Raw genomic sequence first — 21815 nt, 5'->3', positions numbered from 1 at the left:
ACTCATTATATCATAAGAGAAATGGTACCCAGTTTATAGAAAAGAAATCATTTACTGTGTACAAACATCCATTAACTAATACATATTTAATTTTATTTTTAAATTAAGTGAATGCTAGTAACTTTAATTTGTCTGTTCTTGAGTTATATAATTTTATTGACATGAAGTGCCAGTAAAATTATGTAACTCCACACCAGACAAATTAAAGTTTCTAGCATTAACTCAATTTAAAAATTAAATTAAATATGTATTAGTTAATGAATGTTTGTAAACAGTAAATGATTTCTTTTCTATAAACTGGGTACCATTTCTCTTATGATATAATGAGTCTTTATGCAAAATATCCCATACGTGTATAAGCCAATGCTTCCCATTATTATATTACTAGCAGGTAACCTGCGCTCCGCAAGAATGTAAATTAAAAACTAAGAATCTTTATGCAAAATTTCAAGTTAACCAGTCCAGTAGCTCAGCAGTCCTGTATTATCGTCCTGTGATCCAGTCTTTTTGCTGTGTGTCCCTCATGACACAGTGAAGGCTAATTCTGTAGCAAGCAACCAGTCGGCTTTGATTCACTGTGAAGCCAGCTTGTGAATGATGAATAGTGGTCGGCAAATGTGAAGTAAGAAATATGTTATCCAAGTGTGCTTATTCTGCGAAAAAAGAACTTTTTTCATGCTGAGAATCACGGCATGGAAGATTGTTTTTATTTTAGACTGCGGCAGCTCTGGGGAGAGATTTATTCCCAGCAGCCATGGTGTTGTTTTGCGCTGGAAATGCCGGCTTATTTGCAGTACGGGGGAAGCGCCAGCTAGATACATCGCGGAACTCAGCTCGTTTTTCACCCTCTTATAGATTGCGCGCTCGCGAAAGTGTGCGTATGAGCATGCATGTGGGTAAGAAAAGTGATGGTATATTGGCAGGAGGGTAGTAGTGACTAATAGCTCACTCTTTACTCTAGCCGGCCTTTTATATCACTTATTTCCCCCGGCACACCCAACTGTCTACTGAAATATGATCACTAGACATCTCGTCGACCAATGACCGGAAAAACACCTTTGCGCACTGATTCCCTACCTCTCTTCACAATTCTATCAGCAAAAATCGTATTCAGTCAGCATAAAATTTCAGTCTCGACCCAAATCGTCATTGTTGCAGAGTTTTAAATTATTTCGATTATTGCTCGTTGATATGATTTTATTTGTTGGATTGAATCCAAGTAAACGAATTCTATGAGTTCTTATGTGTATTGAACTTCGTATGACGATTGTCAATGCTTTTTCAATAACCTATGACATGTATGAATCAGATCAAAATCAAATAAAATATATTGTCTTTCAAAAACATTTTTAAATACAGCTTTGAAATGTAATATTCTTATATAAAATAGTAAATTTTAATAGATTCTGAATGAATTATGAGAATAGCCTGTATCCAGAATAAAAAAATCACCAACACGAAGCAGATGACAGGTAATGGTAGAATAACTTGGACTTACCACCTCCCTCTTATCTATTCATAATGAATTTAATAATAGATTTTATATAATGAATTCATTATAAGCACTGTCAATTCCCATAAAACGTTTTCGTACGATTTTTATTCAATCGGAAAATACCTAGCATTTTCATCATTTGAATTTAATCCTTGTTTATTATTTGAAATACTGATTTAAGGGCCCCATACACTAGGGAACTTGGATCGGCCTACTTGGTTCGGGGAACCAAGCTCGTGTAGGATTTGCCCACACACTGTAGTGGGGAGAGCGAATAACCGTTCGTTACTTCAGTGTCTTTCGGGGTCTAGAGATGAGTGTATCAAAGTTTGCAGCTGCTGTGGGAAGAAATTATATTGAATATATATAGATAGAATATATCGCCCTGGCGGACGATCCGAATAAAGCTTTTAATCCAGATTGAAGACCAAGTTCGTCACGAAATTGGTTCGCGGTTCGCCAATTGTTCACATACACTGGGGAACTTGGTTCGCAAGAACCAAGTTCGCCGATCCAAGTTCCCTAGTGTATGGGGCCCTTTACTGGTCAGTCAGCCAAGAATATTCGAAAAATGGGTGAAGGGATAGTGATTAGGTGATTTTAAAGCCACCCGTCCGTGTATTAGTGCTGTAAGATAATACTCCAACTCTCAACCGCCAATCGAGTTTAGAACTCAACTGCCAATAATTTTCGTCCTGTCAATCAATACCACCTTTCAAACCAAGTGACTTAGTCATAGTTGCAAGTTGCCTGTGCTCTTATAAGACTCATTCCTCGCCTTACAATAGTGATTCTGAACCGCACTAATGTTAGTACGGTACAGAGTTTGATCGTTGATGGAAATGATGCTGAACTTTGTTCTCCAGTACTCAATTAGATTAGCTCACAATTAGTTAGGAAAGAGTGAGCATCGATATTATTTCATAGTGCTTTCACAGCTACAGCGCAATTGAAAAATTTCTCAATATGAGTGCGATGCGAATTATACTATCATTTACATCTTCTTCCATTGGTAATAGGGTTGTTATTCCCAAGAAGATACCTTATATAAATGTTTACTTGTTATCACACATTCATCGGAACTGGTTGATTACCTAGCACCATTGTTCGTTTTCCTTTCTTAAGGCTGCTGGTGAACTCTGTAATGCTTCATACCGTGGAACGAATAATCATTAATCTTCATCTCGAACAAGACGGTTTATTTCATCTCAACTCCTTATTTCACAAGCAATTCTTCATCCTGATAGTTCTGCTTTTTCTTTTGGATTCTGTAAGGTAGCTGAATTGCCTTCTGCTTTTTGTCTCGTTACACTCATCTCTCAAGACAACAAGTTTCAGCTTAATTGCAAGAAATTCTTTCAAAGCGGTATTGTCTTATTATTTATCTCTTTTGAGATAATGTTAGTGTAGTCGTATGCCTTTTATCTTATTCGCAATGAATTTATATTGTTTAAGATTTTTTTTTCAAATTTAAAAGCTTTTCATAGCTTCTACTTTCACGAAATTTGTTATTAAAGAATGAAAGATGATGGTTTCTTGATCTATTCCGAGCTGCGATGTATTTAACTCACTTTTTTATGTATTTCACACGACGTGCAGTCAAATATTTAAGTAAATAATCAAAATCTTTTACTTACTGACTGTAGTACTTTCGACCGTTTCATGATAATTTTCAAAAATATTTGACTGCATGTCGTGTGAAATACATAGAAAAAAGTGTGTGAATAAAAGATGTTTGTGTTTGAGAAACTTCGTACAGATGTTACCTGGGATCTCGAATCCTCATTCAAATGTCAAAGCTACAAAAATAATTGAAACTTTAATTTTCGATTTTGAAATGATTAAAACTTGGGATCTCCTTTTGCTCTGCTCTCAATTATGGTGGGGGGGGGGAGTTAGTTGCAGAGTGTTCTTGATCTGTTCTGAAACAATTTCATTGTTCTTGGTGAACGTCTAATTAGAGTCTTGGACGATGACTGCTTAAATGGTGCGGGAGTTGTAAATAGGGGACACTTTCTGGCAATAAAGTGACAAGCTGTTGCAAAACAAGCTGCTGCTGCTGCTTCCCTAACAACTAACTCAGTACTGAATTGCATGCAGTCCATGCACAGTTTGATCATTTGCTGCTGGTATCTCATGCTGAAATCTAATCTAGGAAAACTTGTTCAACACTTGACAGTCTAATCCAATAGAATGGAAGATCCATTTATTTTATCTTTAAGCTTCACTTAACAACTCGGACAATGAATAGGATAAATAAAAAATACTATTCATTAAATATTGTTTTTTTGGAATTGTTATGTGAATATTTATTTACAGTTGAAATTTGTATGCATATTAATACGTATTTCATTTTTTTCAGGTTTGTGGTGAATTGTGAATAAGTTTCCATTCAAAGTGCAAAGTGCATGTAGTGGTTCATTATAGAAGAACAGGTAAGTCTAGTCACAATTTTTCAATTGATTTATTTCACATTTCACACTCACACGTTGAATCATCATCTATCTTGTTATCCTATGTGAAGATATGGTTATAATATGTAGGGATTTTCCCTCCAGTTCACAAGTTTAGCTCTTCAAGTGCAATTTATATAAAAAACTCACGAGTTTCTATTTTAGCTGCCTTCTCTAGAAATCTACGTAGAGCATGCTCTATACAGAACATCAATATTAGTCATGTTCATTTTAGTTATTACTGTATTTGCTATAAATATACTCATTCAAATAGCCTAATAGCCTTAATAGCCCTAATAGCCGTAAACTAACGCTACGATGAAATCAAATTCATATACAGAATTCTATTTCAATGACTTGTCTGTGATTCTATATATTTTCTTTTGTGTATAAGTCTCTATACATTGCAGATTATTAATGATTGTTGAAACGTATCAAAGCACATTGTTTACAGGAGCAATATTTATGACTGATTAATTATTATCCTAGATAAAGATACGCAAATCTAAACAAACAAAAGCATCTCTGAATTCGGAAAAACAATCCCTCTCCTTTCTCTATTGTGATATATCTATATATTTTGAAATGGGAAAGTGCGTTAGTTGTTTGTCAGTGAGCAGACAAGAGAAGTGGAGTTTCATTTTCTGCCATCTCCCACGCTATTGTGTTGCTCTCACTGTTGTCATCATTTTCCCTTCCATTTCCCTCTGCCAGAGTAGTCTGGTGTTAGTTTTGCTCAGCTCAGAAGATAGACACAAAATTGAAACAGTGAAGAACTCTCAGCTTGCTCTTTGTGACTTATCAGTAGCTGAATGATGCTTCAGCTTAGTGCATTTTTGTTCGATGTACGTCTACGTCAGAAGAGAAATGTTCTGTAACTCAAACGTGAATCTCAGTTATCACAATTTAGGTTTCCGATGGTTTCATGGCGAATCCAATACTCGATAAATAAAAATATTGATGACTCTCCAAGTACACTCTTCTCAATTCTACAGTAATCAATCGTGTAGGATACTTTCAATAAGGTTTTTGATTGGCTTGATTTTGATTTTCCGTCGCATTTTCAAGTGGATGAAAATTGATTATTTCAATGAAAATCCACTACATTTTCTATGTAATGTGATGTTTTCATAATCTATATTAATAGCTCAGTCAAAGCATATCTTGATATCGTATAAATAGAAATACAAATCTCAGTACCCTTTTTTTTAATTATTTTATCACAACATGTTTCAAAATGAAAATGGCATGAATGTTGAAACATGTTGTGATAAAATAATTGAAAAAAAGGGTACTGAGATTTGTATTTCTATTTATATTACAAGTAGCCCTAAACAGAAAAGAGACTTGATATCGTAGTTTTAGTTTGAACTATTTAGAATCTGATACGATTAAAAGGCTCTCAGCCTTCAAGCAATGAGGAAGAGCATGGTCTAAATGATTTTCTATGGATCTTTTTCCTTTTTATTGGGAATTATTGATCCTTTTCTTCTCCAAATTATCATAAATTTATGATTTGGTTTACTTAGACTGTTCCGGAAGCAGCTAGTCATTGTTCATGTAGTGTTATCTGAATAATACTTATTCTCATATATATTGAAATTCTGTTATCGATATCAACAGCAATTTAGTTTTAAAATATTATTCACATTCAATAATTTGATTGGTTTGGAAGAAATGTTGTGATAGTTCTCCATTATTGACAGAGTAGAACCCGGTTGCACAAATCAGTATGATTGGTTTGGAAGAAATGTTGTGATAGTTCTCCATTATTGACAGAGTAGAACCCGGTTGCACAAATCAGTATGAATTTTAATTGTGATTAATTTCACTATTTTTAAAAGGATTCTGTGATTGGTTCTTGTCAAATTAATCACGATTAAAATTGAACCGGCTTTGTGCAACCGGCACTAAGACATTGAATGATGTTTTAAATACCAAGCTAGATACTGTATGTTGATTGAAAGTGAATTGATCATGTTCGCGGCGCGTAAATCTGTACGCACCTTTAGAAACGGAGTTTATGAAATTGTTTTACATCGATAAGGTAATGACAATTTTTCACCGATTATCCGAATCCTCATATTGCTCGACTCATCAGGATGTGTGCCGCTGCACATATCAGGATACATCAGGAAATGTGCCGTATTCAGCTGGTTGACCATTGAAGTGTAGCAACATTTGGTGTAAAGTGAAGAAGTCCCATGACCTATACCCTGCACGGCTGGCGGACAGACCGGCCGGCCGGCTCGGAAGCAGCGGCGCTTCGTGCGGCAAGGGGCCTCAGTGATCGATTGCAGCGCTGTGCGCATGCGTGAAGCGTGGGTGTCCTGATGAAGAACGCCCTTGCGTCGTGACGCCGGCAGCAGTGCTAGTGCACGTGTGTCTGTGGCCGAGTCAAGTCGACGCTAGTGTTCTCCCCATGCCTTGGCCACTCGCCTAACCTAGCCCTGTTCATTGTGTCGTTTTAGTGCGTGTGTGTTGTCTAGTTGCAACTAGATTCAGTATTCCATGCGTGCTTGTTTGTCAATATGAAGTGCTCGGTGTTGTGGGTCAGTAGTTTATCTTATCATTACAATTCAATACAATTCTCTTTATTTGACATGGTAGAATGTAAATCGTACTAAATTGTCATCAATCAAACCTTTAAAATAGACTGAGCGCAGTCCAGTTAGTTGACAAAGATGGCATAGACCATCGAAATATCCTGTTTATAATGTTAGGTTTTCAAGTGTCTTTCATCCATCCATATTCTGTAAAGTCTTGTTATTTAGATAACCTATAAAATATACTACAACGTTAAGTACTATTAATTCTACAATACGGCTATACAACTACACTTTGATTTTATAGATAATCCACATTATATTATTGTATTTTCATTTGCATCAAGAACCCACATACTTTAGAGTTCGACTTCGACTTAGTCGAAAATGATACTACATACTCTAGAGTTCATACTTCGACTTTAGAGATAAGGGTTGATTGAAGTAAATGCAAAATTTAATGGGAAGTGAACCGTGATCGCAGACTGTAGTTACATTAATAATAGGATCGCTGTTTTTGATTCAGTAGCTATCAATAACAAAAAATGTCCAGTATACAATGGATATTTTCCATATCCTTCAATATCAAATCATCCATTTTACCCGATAATCAGCTCCAGTGCTATTTATCACTTCCAGTAGAACTCATGTGTGTGGACGTTTACAGTATCATTATTTTACAGCACTATTCACATTAGTTTCTAATTTATTTCCATCAAAATAAGTTGAATATTTTTGTTGTCATATTTTAGATCATTTTCCCTTGTTAATCCACAAATAAAATACGACTCCCAACCTGTGAAAATCGAACCTGTGAAATTCTATCCACAAGACTGCTCATTATCAAAATCAAGAATTTTATTATAGAAACTAATTTTCTAATTGAATTCTATCAAGACTCCCAAGAATACATGTGAGTTGTGAAACCTATGTGAAATGAATTAAAACCAAACGCATTATTTCATTGTTTCAACCTGAATGTTTCAATGATAATCTCATGATTCTCAGAACCAAATTAATTCTATTCAAAATTTGAAGCGTGAATGTTGATGTTGTGGAACTTTTCCATAATTGAAGAGATTTAAAATGTTGTCAAAAATCCACTTTATTTAAATAAAAAATCTGTTGTGGCGCACTCACACAACTTTCCTTGCCGTTATGAAAATTGATCACCTGACGCTCACTTTCCTTGCCCTATTACCATAGATAAGGAAAGTATAGCTTTCCGAAAAAAATTAAGGTACCCCCAATTTCTAAATTTCTATACGTTTTAAGGTCCCCTGAGTCCAAAAAAGTGCTTTTTTGGTATTGGTCTGTATGTATGTGTGTGTGTGTGTGTGTGTGGTGTGTGTGTGTGTGTGTGTGGTGTGTGTGTGTGTGTGTGTGTGTGTGTGTGTGTGTGTGTGTTGTGTGTGTGTGTGGTGTGTGTGTGTGTGTGTGTGTGTGTGTGTGTGTGTTGTGTGTGTGTGTGTGTACACGATATCTCGTCACCCATTCAACGGAATGAATTGAAATTTGGAACTTAAGGTCCTTGCACTATAAGTATCCGACACGAACAATTTCAATCAAATGCAATTCAAGATGGCTGCTAAAATGGCGAAAATGTTGTCAAAAACAGTGTTTTTCGCGATTTTCTCGAAAACGGCTCAACGATTTTGATCAAATTTATACCGATAATAGTCTACGATAAGCTCTATCAACTGCCTCAAGTCTTATATCTGTAAAAATTTCAGGAGCACTGCACCATCTATGCAAAGTTTGATTTTAGATTCTCAATTATCAGGCTTTAGATACAATTTAAACAAAAAATTTCAAGTGGAAAAGATTGAGCGTAAAAATCTCTACAATTAATGTTCAGTAGCATTTTCACCTAAAATTGAAAATAAGCTCGAAATTCGAGAAAATAAGATTATTCAATTGCAAACTGTTGGCAACTGTTGATTCTATTAAATCATTCACTATGAAGAGATAGCAGACTTCGTGTGCCTGCAGCGTTATTGTCCTGTCACCAGCTGGCTCAGATCTTAGAAAAGTAGACTTGAGATGCGCGCGGGAACACTAGCGTCAGTTGATCAATTTTCATAACGGCAAGGAAAGTTGTGTGAGTGCACCACACCAATTTTTTTTTAATTTTAGGTGGAAATGTTACTGAACATTGATTGTAGAGATTCTCATGCTCAAACTTTTCCACTCGAATTTTTTGTTTAAATTGAATCTGAAGCCTGATAATCGAGAATCTAAAATCAAACTTTGCATAGATGGGGTGGAGCTCCTGAAATTTTTACAGATATGGGACTTGTGGCAGTTGATAGAGCTTATCGATTACTATTCTAGGTATAACTTCAATCAAAATCGTTGGAGCCGTTTTCGAGAAAATCTTGAAAAAACCTGTTCTTGACAGCATTTTCTCCATTTTTGCCGCCATCTTGAATCGCATTAGATCAAAATTATTCGTGTCGGATCCTTATATTGTAAGGACCTTACGTTCCAAATTTCGAGTCATTCCGTTAATTGGGAGATGAGATATCGTGTACACAGACGCACATACACTCATACACACACACACACACACACACACACACACCACACACACACACACACACACACAACACACACACACACACACATACACATACATACATACATACCAATATCCAAAAACCACTTTTTTGGACTCAGGGGACCTTGAAACGTATAGAAATTTAGAAATTGGGGTACCTTAATTTTTTCGGAAAGCAATACTTTCCTTACCTATGTAATAGGGCAAGGAAAGTAAAAATTAATATTTTACAGGAGCATACTCTCGTGTGTACTCACACATCATCAGCTGTAAGTTACAGTTACATCATCACTGTAACTTACTATTAAATATTACTACTAGTAATAGCAACTTACTATTTAAATAAAGTGGATTTTCGACAACATTTTAAGTCTCTTCAACTATTCAAAATTGTTTGAAAGTATTCCTGTACGTCCTTCTGTACAAATTAGCCCTTAATTAGGATACTGTTGGATTGAATAATCTTTGTACTGAATAATAGAAGCGGCTCCGAAGCATTGAAATGAGCATTAGTGCGAACATCCCTTGTGAATGCAGGGCATGAGCAATTATAATTCATGGGTAACGAGATGAAACAGTGCAAGAAACACAGAGGTCTCATTAACAAGAGTGGTGGCTTAACTTGGTAGATAGGCGCTTGTTCATAGGGCATTACCATTAAGTAGTCTCATAAAATTTTCACTCTCTATGCAGACATTCCTGAAAATTCAACGCCTAGGAAAGCAAACTTTCTGATAATTGAAAGTGTCATGTACAGTTTACTATCTTAAATATATCAATTAGACACTGTAAAATATGTAAAGTAATAATAAAGTCAAATCTGAATAAATGATTCATGCTAAGTGAATTATATTGCTGCAAGGCAATCCAATTTTCTTACCTACGATTCAATCAGTCTGTATCAAGATGTTTCAGAATTCAATAATAGTGACCATTTTGGAAGATTTCTTCCCCAATTTACAGACCCGAAATACAGAATAATTTTTGAAAACAGATATAGGCTAAACTAATAATTTCTTCCTTCCAATGTAATCGATTAAATATTTTGCAAGAAAGTCATGGCTCCAAAGTATAAGTCACGCGAAATCGCTCAAATACCGAACCCCTCGCCATCAGACAGGTCGTTCACAGATGTTCAAACTTGAAATGAACGCCGCTATTTCATAGTGGCTGATTTCATATTAGCACACCGGATTCAGAGAAGTAAAGTAACCATAAATTTATAATAGGCTTTAGGAGAAAACCCCACACCCCATTCATCTTGTGAAGATTAGAGATTTCATTTTAGAACCCTTTTTTATTCTCCTTCATCACATATTTTTTGTTTGATATCCTTCGGAAGGCGTGTTGTTGTTTTTTTTTCATAAAGTACATTACTTTTCCAATTTTGATATTCTTAGTTTTTAATTATTCTTAGATAAGTTCTATTTTTATATTGCATTCAGATACCCACTCCGAATAAAGTAGGTTTATTTGTTTGAACAACAAGGTTTGGAATTCTAGGTTTATGGAGTAAACTTATAGCAAACGAAGATGTAAAAGTGTAAACAAAGTGAGAAGATCTAGTCACATACAGCACAGGCTACCAAGAGAGAAATAACCTATAAATGTCAGTCAAAAATTACGTTTCTATTGGCTATCAAGAAAACCCCTAATTATATTATTTTGTACCTGGAGTTACAGGACTGTATCTAGCAATTTGGCGCCCCAAGGCCCAATATAATTTCCGCCCTCACTCTAGTTAGAGTACTTCTAAAACATATTTTGGAAATCGATATGAGACCTATCATTGTACGAGCGTTAGAGAGTTTCTACTTTTGAATCATGGTCATATAGTTGGCCGTCTGTTTGCTTGTATGTTCTACAATAACTTTAGAACGCTTTGATCAATCCGCTTCGAATTTTGAACACATATTTCCGAACCTTTTTACAGGTCAAGTTCTTTGGACAACGTAATTAACTCACTCCTTCGTCCTTTTTCTTTATATAACGAAATAACATTGGAAGTGGATAAGAGAAAAATACTTTTTAATCCTTGAAATTTATTATTTTTAAAAGAGCATTGTTGTAATTTATCATTAGTCAGCTGGATTATTAATTGCATTACTACACTTTTCCCATCAATTTATAACAGCTTATGCTATTTTGGAGTCATCACACAGACTGTACTTTATGTGCGACACGTGATTTTAGCTGATCGAGACACATCATAGTTACAACTTTCACATCAATTCGCTCTCTTTAATGTGTGTCTGCCTGTCTGTAAAGAACACGTAATTAGTAATACTACTTGTGATAGCAGTTGCTATGACATCGTTAGTATCATTGTTTTAAGGATTATTAATTTTCATTTTGAATTATTTAACCATACTGAGTAAGCTATAAAGTTCTATGGATTCACTTATAGTTGAAAGTTGCGAATTTTAAAGATCAATACAAGAGTTCCTGAGTGAGTTCTCCAAACCAGGGGTCACTAGTGTTATTACTTGAACACCATATCACGATGAAACTTCATCATATTATTGCAATTTCTTTGAAGAATGTACTGGATTTTCCACTTTTTTTTAGAGAAAATGACTCTAGCGAAGAAAGGCGCAGAACTTACTCAAGACACCAGAAAGTATGTTCTAAGCCACGCCCCAGATCTAGCGAGCAGTCTCATTGGACAATGACTGTCGTGTGACATGCTCAAGCTGCTTGCTTCCTATTGGTAGTGAGCTGTCAAGGTAAAATGGCGACTTATCAACCCATTGACCAATCTGACAGCTCCTTGCTTTTGGAGGTGTGGACTTCTAATTCAGACACTCCCACATCAAATTCATGTTATTTCCCTGAGAATTTTATTCACGATTCAAGGATAAGAATGTATTAAAAGTCTAATTCATTTTTTTCAAGAACAACTGATCTAGAGAAGTTTAAATTCGCTTGACAGGTTAAGCTTGAAGGCTGAGAGATTGAATAGTTTCTTTTCACTAATAGTTCATGTTTGTGTTCCTATGTTGTGAAATTTTTCTACATCATTTCTACCTCAATAAAAAAAACAATGAAATAATTTTAAATAGTATCAAATTATTATTAAAATACTGAAATACAATAATTTTGATTATATCTCAATCATTTCTCCTTGTGGAAAAGGATATTCCTCTTTTTAATCTAAATTGAAAGAGATTTATTTCAACCCCAAGAACTAACCTTAGTTTGAAAATTTCAAGTAAGCAGGCCATTGAATCAAGATTGGAAATTTTTATTAATGGATTTCACTCCAAAGGAATCAAATAAATAAGTTCAAATAAAATATGCAGGCGAGCTAAGCAAGCCTATTGGGTTTCTCAGCGACTGATTCAGGGGGCGCGTCACCCTGGCTAAAAGGATAAGGCGAGTGAAGCGGCTTCTAACATAATAAAATAATTTCGATTACTGATTCATAGTTAGTACCTTGATAAGTTTGAGTTAAGAGTTTTGATATGTGACACAGGAACTGTGTTTCAGAGTAAAACTAAATATTTTGCAGGATATTATTAGATTTACACTGACTGGCAGCTCATTTTTGAGAGTTTGACCAAAAGTTACTCATAATCATCATTGATTACAAATGAGTTCTTGAAAGTTGATTATTTATTGCCATCTGGATTGTTGAAAAATAGTTTTCCAAAATGAACCAAATGGTCCAATAGTTTTCAAATGGTCCAATGAACTTGTAATCAGAATGTCTTATTAGTCTTAATTCATCAGTCAATTCAAAAAAATTATGTTGAGTTACTATTAATTTCTATCTAGTAGGGTTTTACTCTCTCAGGCCGTGCGCCCTCTGGGAGCTTGCACTCCGGCCCTATTGGGAAATCCAGCCTTTCCAAAAACGGCCAAGTAAGCTACGATGATGGGAAGAGTGGGATGAAACTATTGAATACGTTAGAATTGTAATCACTCTTGTAACCTGTAAGGTTCCCTCTATAGAATGACATTTGACAGAGTCTCGGACGGCTATTCAGGTAATTGGCTGGCCTTGGTAAAGCGATTCAATTCCTTCTTCATGAATTAATTGTGAGGATTATTATTGTCTATGCCGTCGGGAGTTTCCTACTCAACTTCTCCTATTATTCTGCTTCAGCCAGTATAAGGAACTCATCAAACTTGTAGACTGGTAAACTTGTTTACTTGTTACTACATTGGAAAGGGTGATTGAACTTTGCTATAATATTTCTTTCGCAATATACAATAGTAAGTCTCTTACGTTGACAGAATTTGGTTCTACTTTATACTTACTCATCCACCAATCATAAGCGAGCATAAAAACGATTGTGGCTCCTTTTTCTCAAATTTATTTATTCCAACAAACTGCTTGCAAGTCTTGCTTCTAAACTTTACTTATACTTGATAGAATACTTATGCTTTTCATTTTTGTATAATTTTTCAGTTATTAATTCCCTTTTTTGTTTATTAATTCCATTCGGGGAAGTGATCGGCTAGCGTGTTATATAACCTCTAAGATTAGATAAGTAAAGAGCACACATCATGGTCCATTCTTGTTGGACGAGAGACCGCTCCACCATCAACTTTTAATTCAAAAACACTTCCAAAGCTTCATCATCTTACACCGGCCCCTAAAATAATATTTCAACTTATATTCATTTTTTTTCGTTGAAAATATATCCAAATCATGATTGGCAAGAGTTCAGACCAAAAACAGTCCCTTTCCCAAATTTTGATATAAATCCGAAGGTAGGTTATGTTTCTTCACTTGATCAATATTAGTCAAATTTCGAATCCAAATATACACGAACTTGAAATTTTGAATTCAGATAGATTTAGAACAGGAAAAAATAAAAAAATCTTACTCATAACTGGAAACTTTGAAATGTTGAGTTACGTGAAGAATTTTGAAACTGGAAAACAAGGGGAATGACTCAATTTGTCTAGTGTTTGGACATGAACTAAAAGTTAAGGGAAATTAGGTTTAGGCTTTTGAATGGCAATATGTTCATATTATTTGAAATGTGTTGATAATTTTTATATAATGAACACAAATAACGGAAAGTTGAAATACTCGCACTCTTGAGATATCATACTTACGAATGACACCAGAAAACAAGCACAAACTCTATCATTTAAAGCTGCGTTTACACCGTTATAATATTTCATAAGAATTATTAGGAAGCTGTTAGATACTAGTTAGAAATAATTCACAAGTATGTTGTAGTAGTAAGACACTAAATCCTATCAAAATAGATCAGGATAATCTATGTAAATCAGTTGCAAATAGCGTTCGGTATTAGTGTGAAATGGAGCACTTGAGAAAATATTGTCATTGACCCTCACCCACTCACCTGTGCTGCGGCTGAATGTGTTCTATTTCACTCCATTGTTGTTCACAAGGGGCGAACAATAAACAAGAAATTCACATAATTGTGGCACTAAACAATTCGATGATGTATTAAGCCAGAGGGAGATGTTTGCGGTATTTGGCAAGTGCAGTCGTGAATCGTTGGACATACATGTGTTCTGCGTGCCGCTGCCATAAATTATGTGGGCACTACAACCCAGTGTAAATTGGGAATCTGGTGAGATGTCTGACTGATGCTATCTTGTATGCATAGGATAGGCTTTACGTAAATCACTGTAACAATCTATTTTGGACTTGGATCATGAACTACCAGTGCATTGGTAATTGAATTTCTCGATTGCTGTATACCCCCTATATTTCTGTATTTCCGAAGTAATTTCTCAATTTAGTAACTCAGTATCATTGTATTGAAAGCCTATAGTTATTTAAGTAATAGGGTTGAATATCTCATTCTTTATCAATGTCATTACCTAGTTTCCCAAATTGGGTGTTTGTGTTCAGTTTTCGATTCTATTCCTCAATTTACAAATTTTCTCTCATTCGCTGAATCTTTCTCATTTACTCATGACTATCTAGACTGGATAGTCTAACACTAGATAGATAACTAGAGTTCCAGTCGAGGGTATGTGAATCACGTACGGGGTTGTCCACAAATGGCACATGAAGCAAGCTGTACTCTGTGATCTTAGGGCGAAACCATATTAGGCGTTTTCAGACGAGTCGGCAGGGCAGGAAGCTCTCCGATTGGCTGATTATCAGCTGACTACCAAACGCCACCCTAATCAACCAGTCGGAGTACTTCCTGCCCTGCCAACTCGTCTGAAAAAGTCTTAAATGGTCTCGCTCTTGGATTGAAGACTGGGTTTGAAAGTAGGGCTCAGGTGATCAATAGGGTCTCAAGCATTTTGTGAGAAAAATTGTAGTTGATAGACAAATTTCAAGACACAGAAACTATTATTAAGCTATAAAACTTATTAAAACTCCAATTCATTTCCACGTTGAACAAAAAAAAAACACGGTCCAAGCAATAGACTGTAAACTTGATAAATTTTGTACTTAATATTTGTGAAAGTTGTTGGAGATCTTTGGAAAAATTGGCATGCAACTTGTACTTTTTCAAAAGTTATTGAAGACGCAAACCTTCATCAAAGGCCCACCCTTCTATTCTTTCAACGGTCATAAACTATTTCGGTTGTGCGGAATTTAGATTAGTTCAATTTAGGTTGTTTAAAATTAGCTTGGTCGGAGCGAACTTTATAAATTGCATGTGCCAAGTGGTATGCCAATGCGTGGTAATGCAATGTGGATCCGCCCCCGCGGTGCATCGGCTAGCTTCTTGCCAAGAGTCGTCCGGCGTCGCGGAATGCGCACCATTCGTTCGCGGCGCGGAATGCCCAGCGTTCGCTCGCCTTCTGGCACGCGTTCCTGCCTGCCTGTCTCGTTCGAGTCCTGGCGTCTATTGACCGTACTCGTCGCCTTGACACAATTCTATTTAGAATAATGTTGCATTCCTTGTGTTTGCTTGCTGCTACTTTGCAATTTTACCAATCAACACAGCAGCAGACTCTCTGAAGCGAAGACTCAAAATTCGGCAGATGATGCTTTGAGGAATATAGAAATTTTCACCTACAGTATTAATTTATAATTATATTTTATACTAGCAGGTAACCCGTGCTCCGCAAGGGTCCATTTTGAAACTTGGACAAACTGAAAACTTGACTGAGTGGAATATTGTAGAGTTTGAAGTTGGCATAGAACCATCCTCAGTTAATTAAGAAACTGTATGCAAAATTTAAAGTTTAATTCAGACCAGTAGTTTAGACGTGATGATGCGTCAAACATAATTTTCATATCCCGTATGTGTATAAGCCAGTTCTTTCCTTTATTATAGTATAGATAAATTCTTGATACTAACATAATAAAGTGATATAACTCAAATCTTGTTCAGAAACCTTCCTCAACTTGATGTCAACCTGACAAAATTGGACTGGCTATTAATTTAGTTCCCAATTTTAACCATCTGTTTCGAAGAGGTAGTCTCTGTAGATCAATGTACCTAGAATACGTATTCTAGGTACCTTGCTCTAGATTATAGCTCTATATTAACATAGTTATGAATTCATGTCCCATGAATTAAATTTCAACATCAATTCTGAAAAATCTAGAAGCAAAATTGAAATTCGGGCTTCGAGGTGCACGAGATTGATATTTTTAGAATCTATGTGCAAAATTTGAATATCTAAATCATTCACGTTTTTCCGGTATGCAATCAACAAGTTGGCATGTTTTGATGCGAACAAACACAACCCTACTCTCTTATTATATAGATAATTACTTTTATTTAATTCATTCTTTATTGTCATTTTACACAAATACATGGACATCGTCAGGTACATAAGAACAAAAACACAAAACAATCACTGTCATATAGATATTAGATATCCATATATAGATTAAGTCTTATAAATTATAAATACAGTCATATAGATTACTAGAATATATCAGATTACTCAAAAGTTTAGTCAATACTACAATTTAACACAGTACAACATGAATATAAAAGAACACATTTCACGCATATAATATAATTATAATGTTCTAATTGGACTATTCCCATTTAGCCTGGCCGAGTGAGTATGAATTATGCCATTAGAACTAATAATAATTGTTGTGTGCTAATCCAGCTTCAATGTGCTCATCCGAAATACAGTAGTAGCCCGTAAAAAATATCATTGTTAAAGCAAGATTAAAGCCGGTATCTTTGGATTTCAGAATCGGCATTTAATCCACTTGACTCCCGCCAACTATGGCTACTTCTACCAATTAGAAGCCGACGGGATTCAACATCCTGAGATTTGTATCAAATAAATGTGAATACAGTAATTCCAGGTCAACTAAGAGCTCTTGAAGCTGTTTTAACCCTCTAACGAAAAAGATAATACAGTATTTCATGACAATTAAGAGCTCCTGAAACTGTTTTTAACCTGTAACCAAAAATGTGAATACAGTAATTTCATGCCGCTTAAAAACAGTGAACAAAACTCAGTTTGTACATTCCACAGATTCTACAGATCTGAATTAATGAGAAGGCTCGAAAGCAATACAATTAATACATTGTCTACATTACAAATTCGGAAGAGAAGAGATTACTTTGTGTAGCAGCAATCTTTCAACGTGTAATCACATGCTGAGGGCAGAGCACAGAGAGCAGAGCTGTTGTCTGATGTATGATTAGTGCGGATGATAGGTGGCGGGGGTGGGGTTGTGAAAGAGGGGGGGTGGTAAGCAGAGGGCTATTACGCTGATAGTGGTGGCCGTGTAATTTGTTTCGTTTGCTCCCCAAGTGAGAAGTAGCCTAATAAGTGTACACAGTACACAGGCGTAGCACTGTGCCAGGGAGCCCTGGAGACGAGCAATTTGTAGAAGTACTCGTTATCGGATTTTCTGCGCGCTCAAACAATGGCTAAGTTAATTAGTGACCTGTCAACATTAGTTTTCAGTGGATACAATCCTCATCTTACAATATACATCCGCAGCCCTTTTGTGCTCCCACGATTAATGGGCTGCGGCTGCCCGGCTGCATTCCGATTACAAACTCACTTCCTTTATTTCCAATTCCACCGAATTCACGAAAGGATGCTCGTTTTTTATCCGCTCAACGGTTGCCAGCTCTCCATTTATTGGATTGTTCTGCCGCGTCGCTACGTAATGTCTTTTTGGTCGAAAGTCAGATTACACTCTTGTTGTTTCATGTAGTGATGGGATCAGATACAAAATCTATCTACTTCACTCAATCTTAATTCATTAACTTGTATATGAATTGTATCTGATATACAAATAATTAATTAATTGTAACTTGTATCTGATATAGAAATTAAGAAAGGAATCTAGAATAAAAACCTATTCTAAAGAATCGAAAAATGTAATAATTTATCTATGTACTTTACTTAATCTTTATTATTCATTAACTTGAATAGTTGATATGGAATTGGGCAAGGAATCTAGAATAAAAACCTGTTTAAAAATCAAATAATCTGATAATTCCTTTGTTATTACTGCGTTGTAGGTATATTTTTTTATGAGTTTATTTTCATAATGTTAGTAATACTCATGAATTACTTCAATGCCTCACTTTCAATCAATGCTGCTGTTGTATGTTAAGAAATCGAATAATCTGATAATATATTCTAGATTCCTTGGAATAAAGTAGTAATTACATTTTAATGTTATATTTTCATTGAGAGATAATATTGAATCTGAAGATTGCCGGATTACAAGCGTTAGCTAAAAGCAATTCATTTTTCCTGTAGCGGCTTGTAGACAGGGAATGTAGAGACAGAAAGTTGCTGGCAGCCAGTTCTTTTTATTTCGTCATTTTCCATAAATTCTCATTCAGACAGATGTTTTGTGAATGGGATTTGATAAAAAGTAACTTGATGAAAAACACTGGACTTCTAACTTTCCATCTTCACTCTCCCTCTATCACTAACCAGCTTTCGTTGTTTTTCACTCTGAAACTTTTTGACTCTCAAGAGCTGTGTTCCCATCAAATGATATTGCAAAGATTCCAGCGCGGACAAGTGACCTAGATAGAGCGGAAAATGGCGGAAAATTATCAATCGATACCTCATCTCGATACTGTGTCGCGTTTTTCATGGAACACCAGGTGTGGTAGGATTATGGTCAGAGAAGGCTTTCACAGTGGTAAGTAGCCTTCACAGAATGAAGCAGATTTATTATAGAAGTTTTCTCTGGTAGCCTTTTTGTTTGTGGTATCTGCAGCAGTCTCGGATGTCCGATGTGTTGAGCACAAAAATGACCGAACATGTTTGAAATGAGAGTAGACATTGTGTCATCCTCCCAACCTGGGTTGGGGTTCAGCGTCATATGAATGGGTAATGAACTCGACCTCTTTTCCACCCCCTCCCCATGCCACCAGAAGCCTTCAAACAAATTCGCGCTTGGCTTACCTCCTTCTATCCTTTCTGTGCAAAATAAACTAGCCTCATTATTTTTCGAATTCTTCTCTGGTGGCTGCTTTTCTCTTCGCAATCTCTTTCACTCACTCTTTTCTGTCACTTGTAGGTCGCTCTTCTACTGCCGATGAAAACCACCACTATTCACTTCTCCTCATTGTAATTAAACGTGTGAAATGAGCTCAAGGTATTATCCAGCTTCTATACCTATTTATTTCTCGGCCTTCTTTTCTTTTCTCAATGTCCTTACATTTCTCAGCTTTCCACAATAAACATGGTGATAATTAATTTTTGAGATTTCTGGCTAGGCTATACTTCCTGTACGAGTGTTTATTCTCAGAGCTAGCGTAGTGCTTCTCCTGGCGATTCCTTTGTGGAAAATTCAGCACGTAATGTGAGACCTTCGGAAAAACCAACGAGAGGTAAATTAATGATGGTTAAGTGCAGGAGGAACTAGAGTGTTATAGTGAGGTCCGCGTTATAATGGCAGTGTTTAATTAGCAATGGTATTGCTTTCCTTGTCTTTCATTCAACAAAGCGGATAGCGCTATCTCTTTCTCACTTTGCTCTGTTGCCAGATCGTCTTTTAAAAATGTAGAATTAATATTTAATTATCAAAATATTAACTCAATTATGTAAATTCATTATGAAGTTATTAAAAAATATAATTTATTGCTTGATAAAATATACTTGATTATTTTAAAGGAGAATGAACCGTTAATATTACATCAATAAACCTGTATCTGCTACAGTCTATAGAAGGCATTGACAAGACAGAAGTTTGGCAACGTTTTTCTCCTATGTTTCTCCACTGCCATTATAACGTGGACCTCACTATAGTTCTCGTGATTTCAATGCCATTATTGACCTAGGAGCCCAATAGGCAAAATCATGAATATTCTGGATATTTCCAGGTTGACTAAGAAGATGAAAATTAATCTGACCTATTTTATGAAAATTGTCTAGTTATCATTTGTATTCATTTTTAAGGATGTTCAGCTATTATGAACTATTAAGACGCACTTTACGTTAATATATTGATTCTTACTTCTTCTCTTTTCATTTTCAGCTGGAAGGAACTGGACTCCCTCCTTTGGTCATCTGCATGGGGTGAGTTTACTGCTTATTAATAGTTCAAGAGAAATCAAGCTAAATTATTGATTAGTTTTTCTAATCATGCTAATTTGCTAATTCAATATTTCAACCATGTTTATCAATTTATGTAGAATTGATAAACTGTTGAGTATTGACTATAGACATATAGACAAAAGATGTCGTGAATGGAAAGAGTCTTATAGAGGTATGAAATCTTGATTCAGTTTCTGAATGATATTCATTTCTCTCAGTTTATTTGGAAGCTATATAAATAAAATAGAGATGATTCAATGTAGGCTAAAAGGAACGATTTGTATTTGATGATTTATTGGTGTGGTAAATAACTGAGAGTTGACTTCCAAACAAATTTTGCATTCAATCAGAAATAACCATTGTGAAAAATGATATTATTACATGGATTGTGGTTGGTATATCTTGAAGACACTCATACAATCTACTTTCCCATGCAAATTTTATGAAACAGTTCCAGAATCGAAAGCTGTAGTGTTTTGTAGTCTGTAAGTATTTGTTGGGCTTCCCGCCAAACGCCATCATCTTTGATGGCACAAACTCAAGAAATCTGCACGCCCTACATTCGCTGCGCTCGCTCCATTCCCCATTAATCTCTGGAATTATTGTATCCGATTTATACATACATAAATTATCGTGGGTGAACCTCCAGGTAGGCTGAATGCCAAAATATTCGGGTACCTTAAGTTGTGATGCTTTAGTTCCTTGGTATGATTTGATTTATTTTCACGTAGAACTGGGTAGTAAGGTTAAACCTTGGTTGATCATATTCTGAAAATGTTGAGTGAAACTTAGTTTCATTCTATTTATTCCAGTTTTATTTTCACTATGTTGTGACGCCGATCACGCCGTGAATGAAAGAATAACCATAAACCTTTGCTTTTTCCATCTCAAATTACAGAAAGGTAGTTTTCCCAGCTCGATAGGTGAAAAGTATCGGTAGGTGATAAAGTGGATTTTGTCCTAATCGATTCGCCTCCTGTTCTCCTTTTTGCACTTATTTTCCTCCTCAACCTAGTACAGTACTTTCCTTATTCCTTTCCTTTACTTAGTCTTTCTTTTCTCTTTTTGAGAACAATTTTCCAGAATAATAACGAGCCACCAATACAATAGCATAATGCTTTTATTGATTTTGGTAGGATATAGGATGGTACAATAGTAAGATACATTCAACAGTATCACTCCTTTCGATAGATGCTACTTAGTCTCCTTTCTTTCTCATGAATTGGACGATATTTCCAGACCCTTTCCAATTCCCCTCTAAATCAACACCCAAACTTCATTCATTGAGTATCTCTTCTTCACTCAATTTCATCTTA

The 21815-nt window shown here is 35.6% G+C and overlaps 1 protein-coding gene across 3 annotated transcripts in view; it reads left to right on the top strand.

Annotated features, from left to right (window-relative positions):
• The window catches only part of LOC111048226 (stress-activated protein kinase JNK), a 98705-nt gene that overhangs the window by 37225 nt on the left and 39665 nt on the right, over positions 1–21815 (top strand). Inside the window, exons 2-3 of one of the 3 annotated variants that reach the window (XM_039431381.1) lie at positions 3858–3930; positions 20441–20481. The gene's annotated coding sequence lies outside the window, so the exon portion shown is untranslated. Of the gene's footprint in view, positions 1–3857; positions 3931–6320; positions 6501–20440; positions 20482–21815 lie in introns of those variants that run through there. The other 2 variants (XM_039431375.1, XM_039431370.1) reach the window with 2 other exon arrangements.

The sequence above is a fragment of the Nilaparvata lugens genome, chromosome 1, assembly GCF_014356525.2.
Source record: "Nilaparvata lugens isolate BPH chromosome 1, ASM1435652v1, whole genome shotgun sequence".
Taxonomy (NCBI): domain Eukaryota; kingdom Metazoa; phylum Arthropoda; class Insecta; order Hemiptera; family Delphacidae; genus Nilaparvata; species Nilaparvata lugens.
This window is presented reverse-complemented; position numbering and strand designations above follow the sequence as displayed.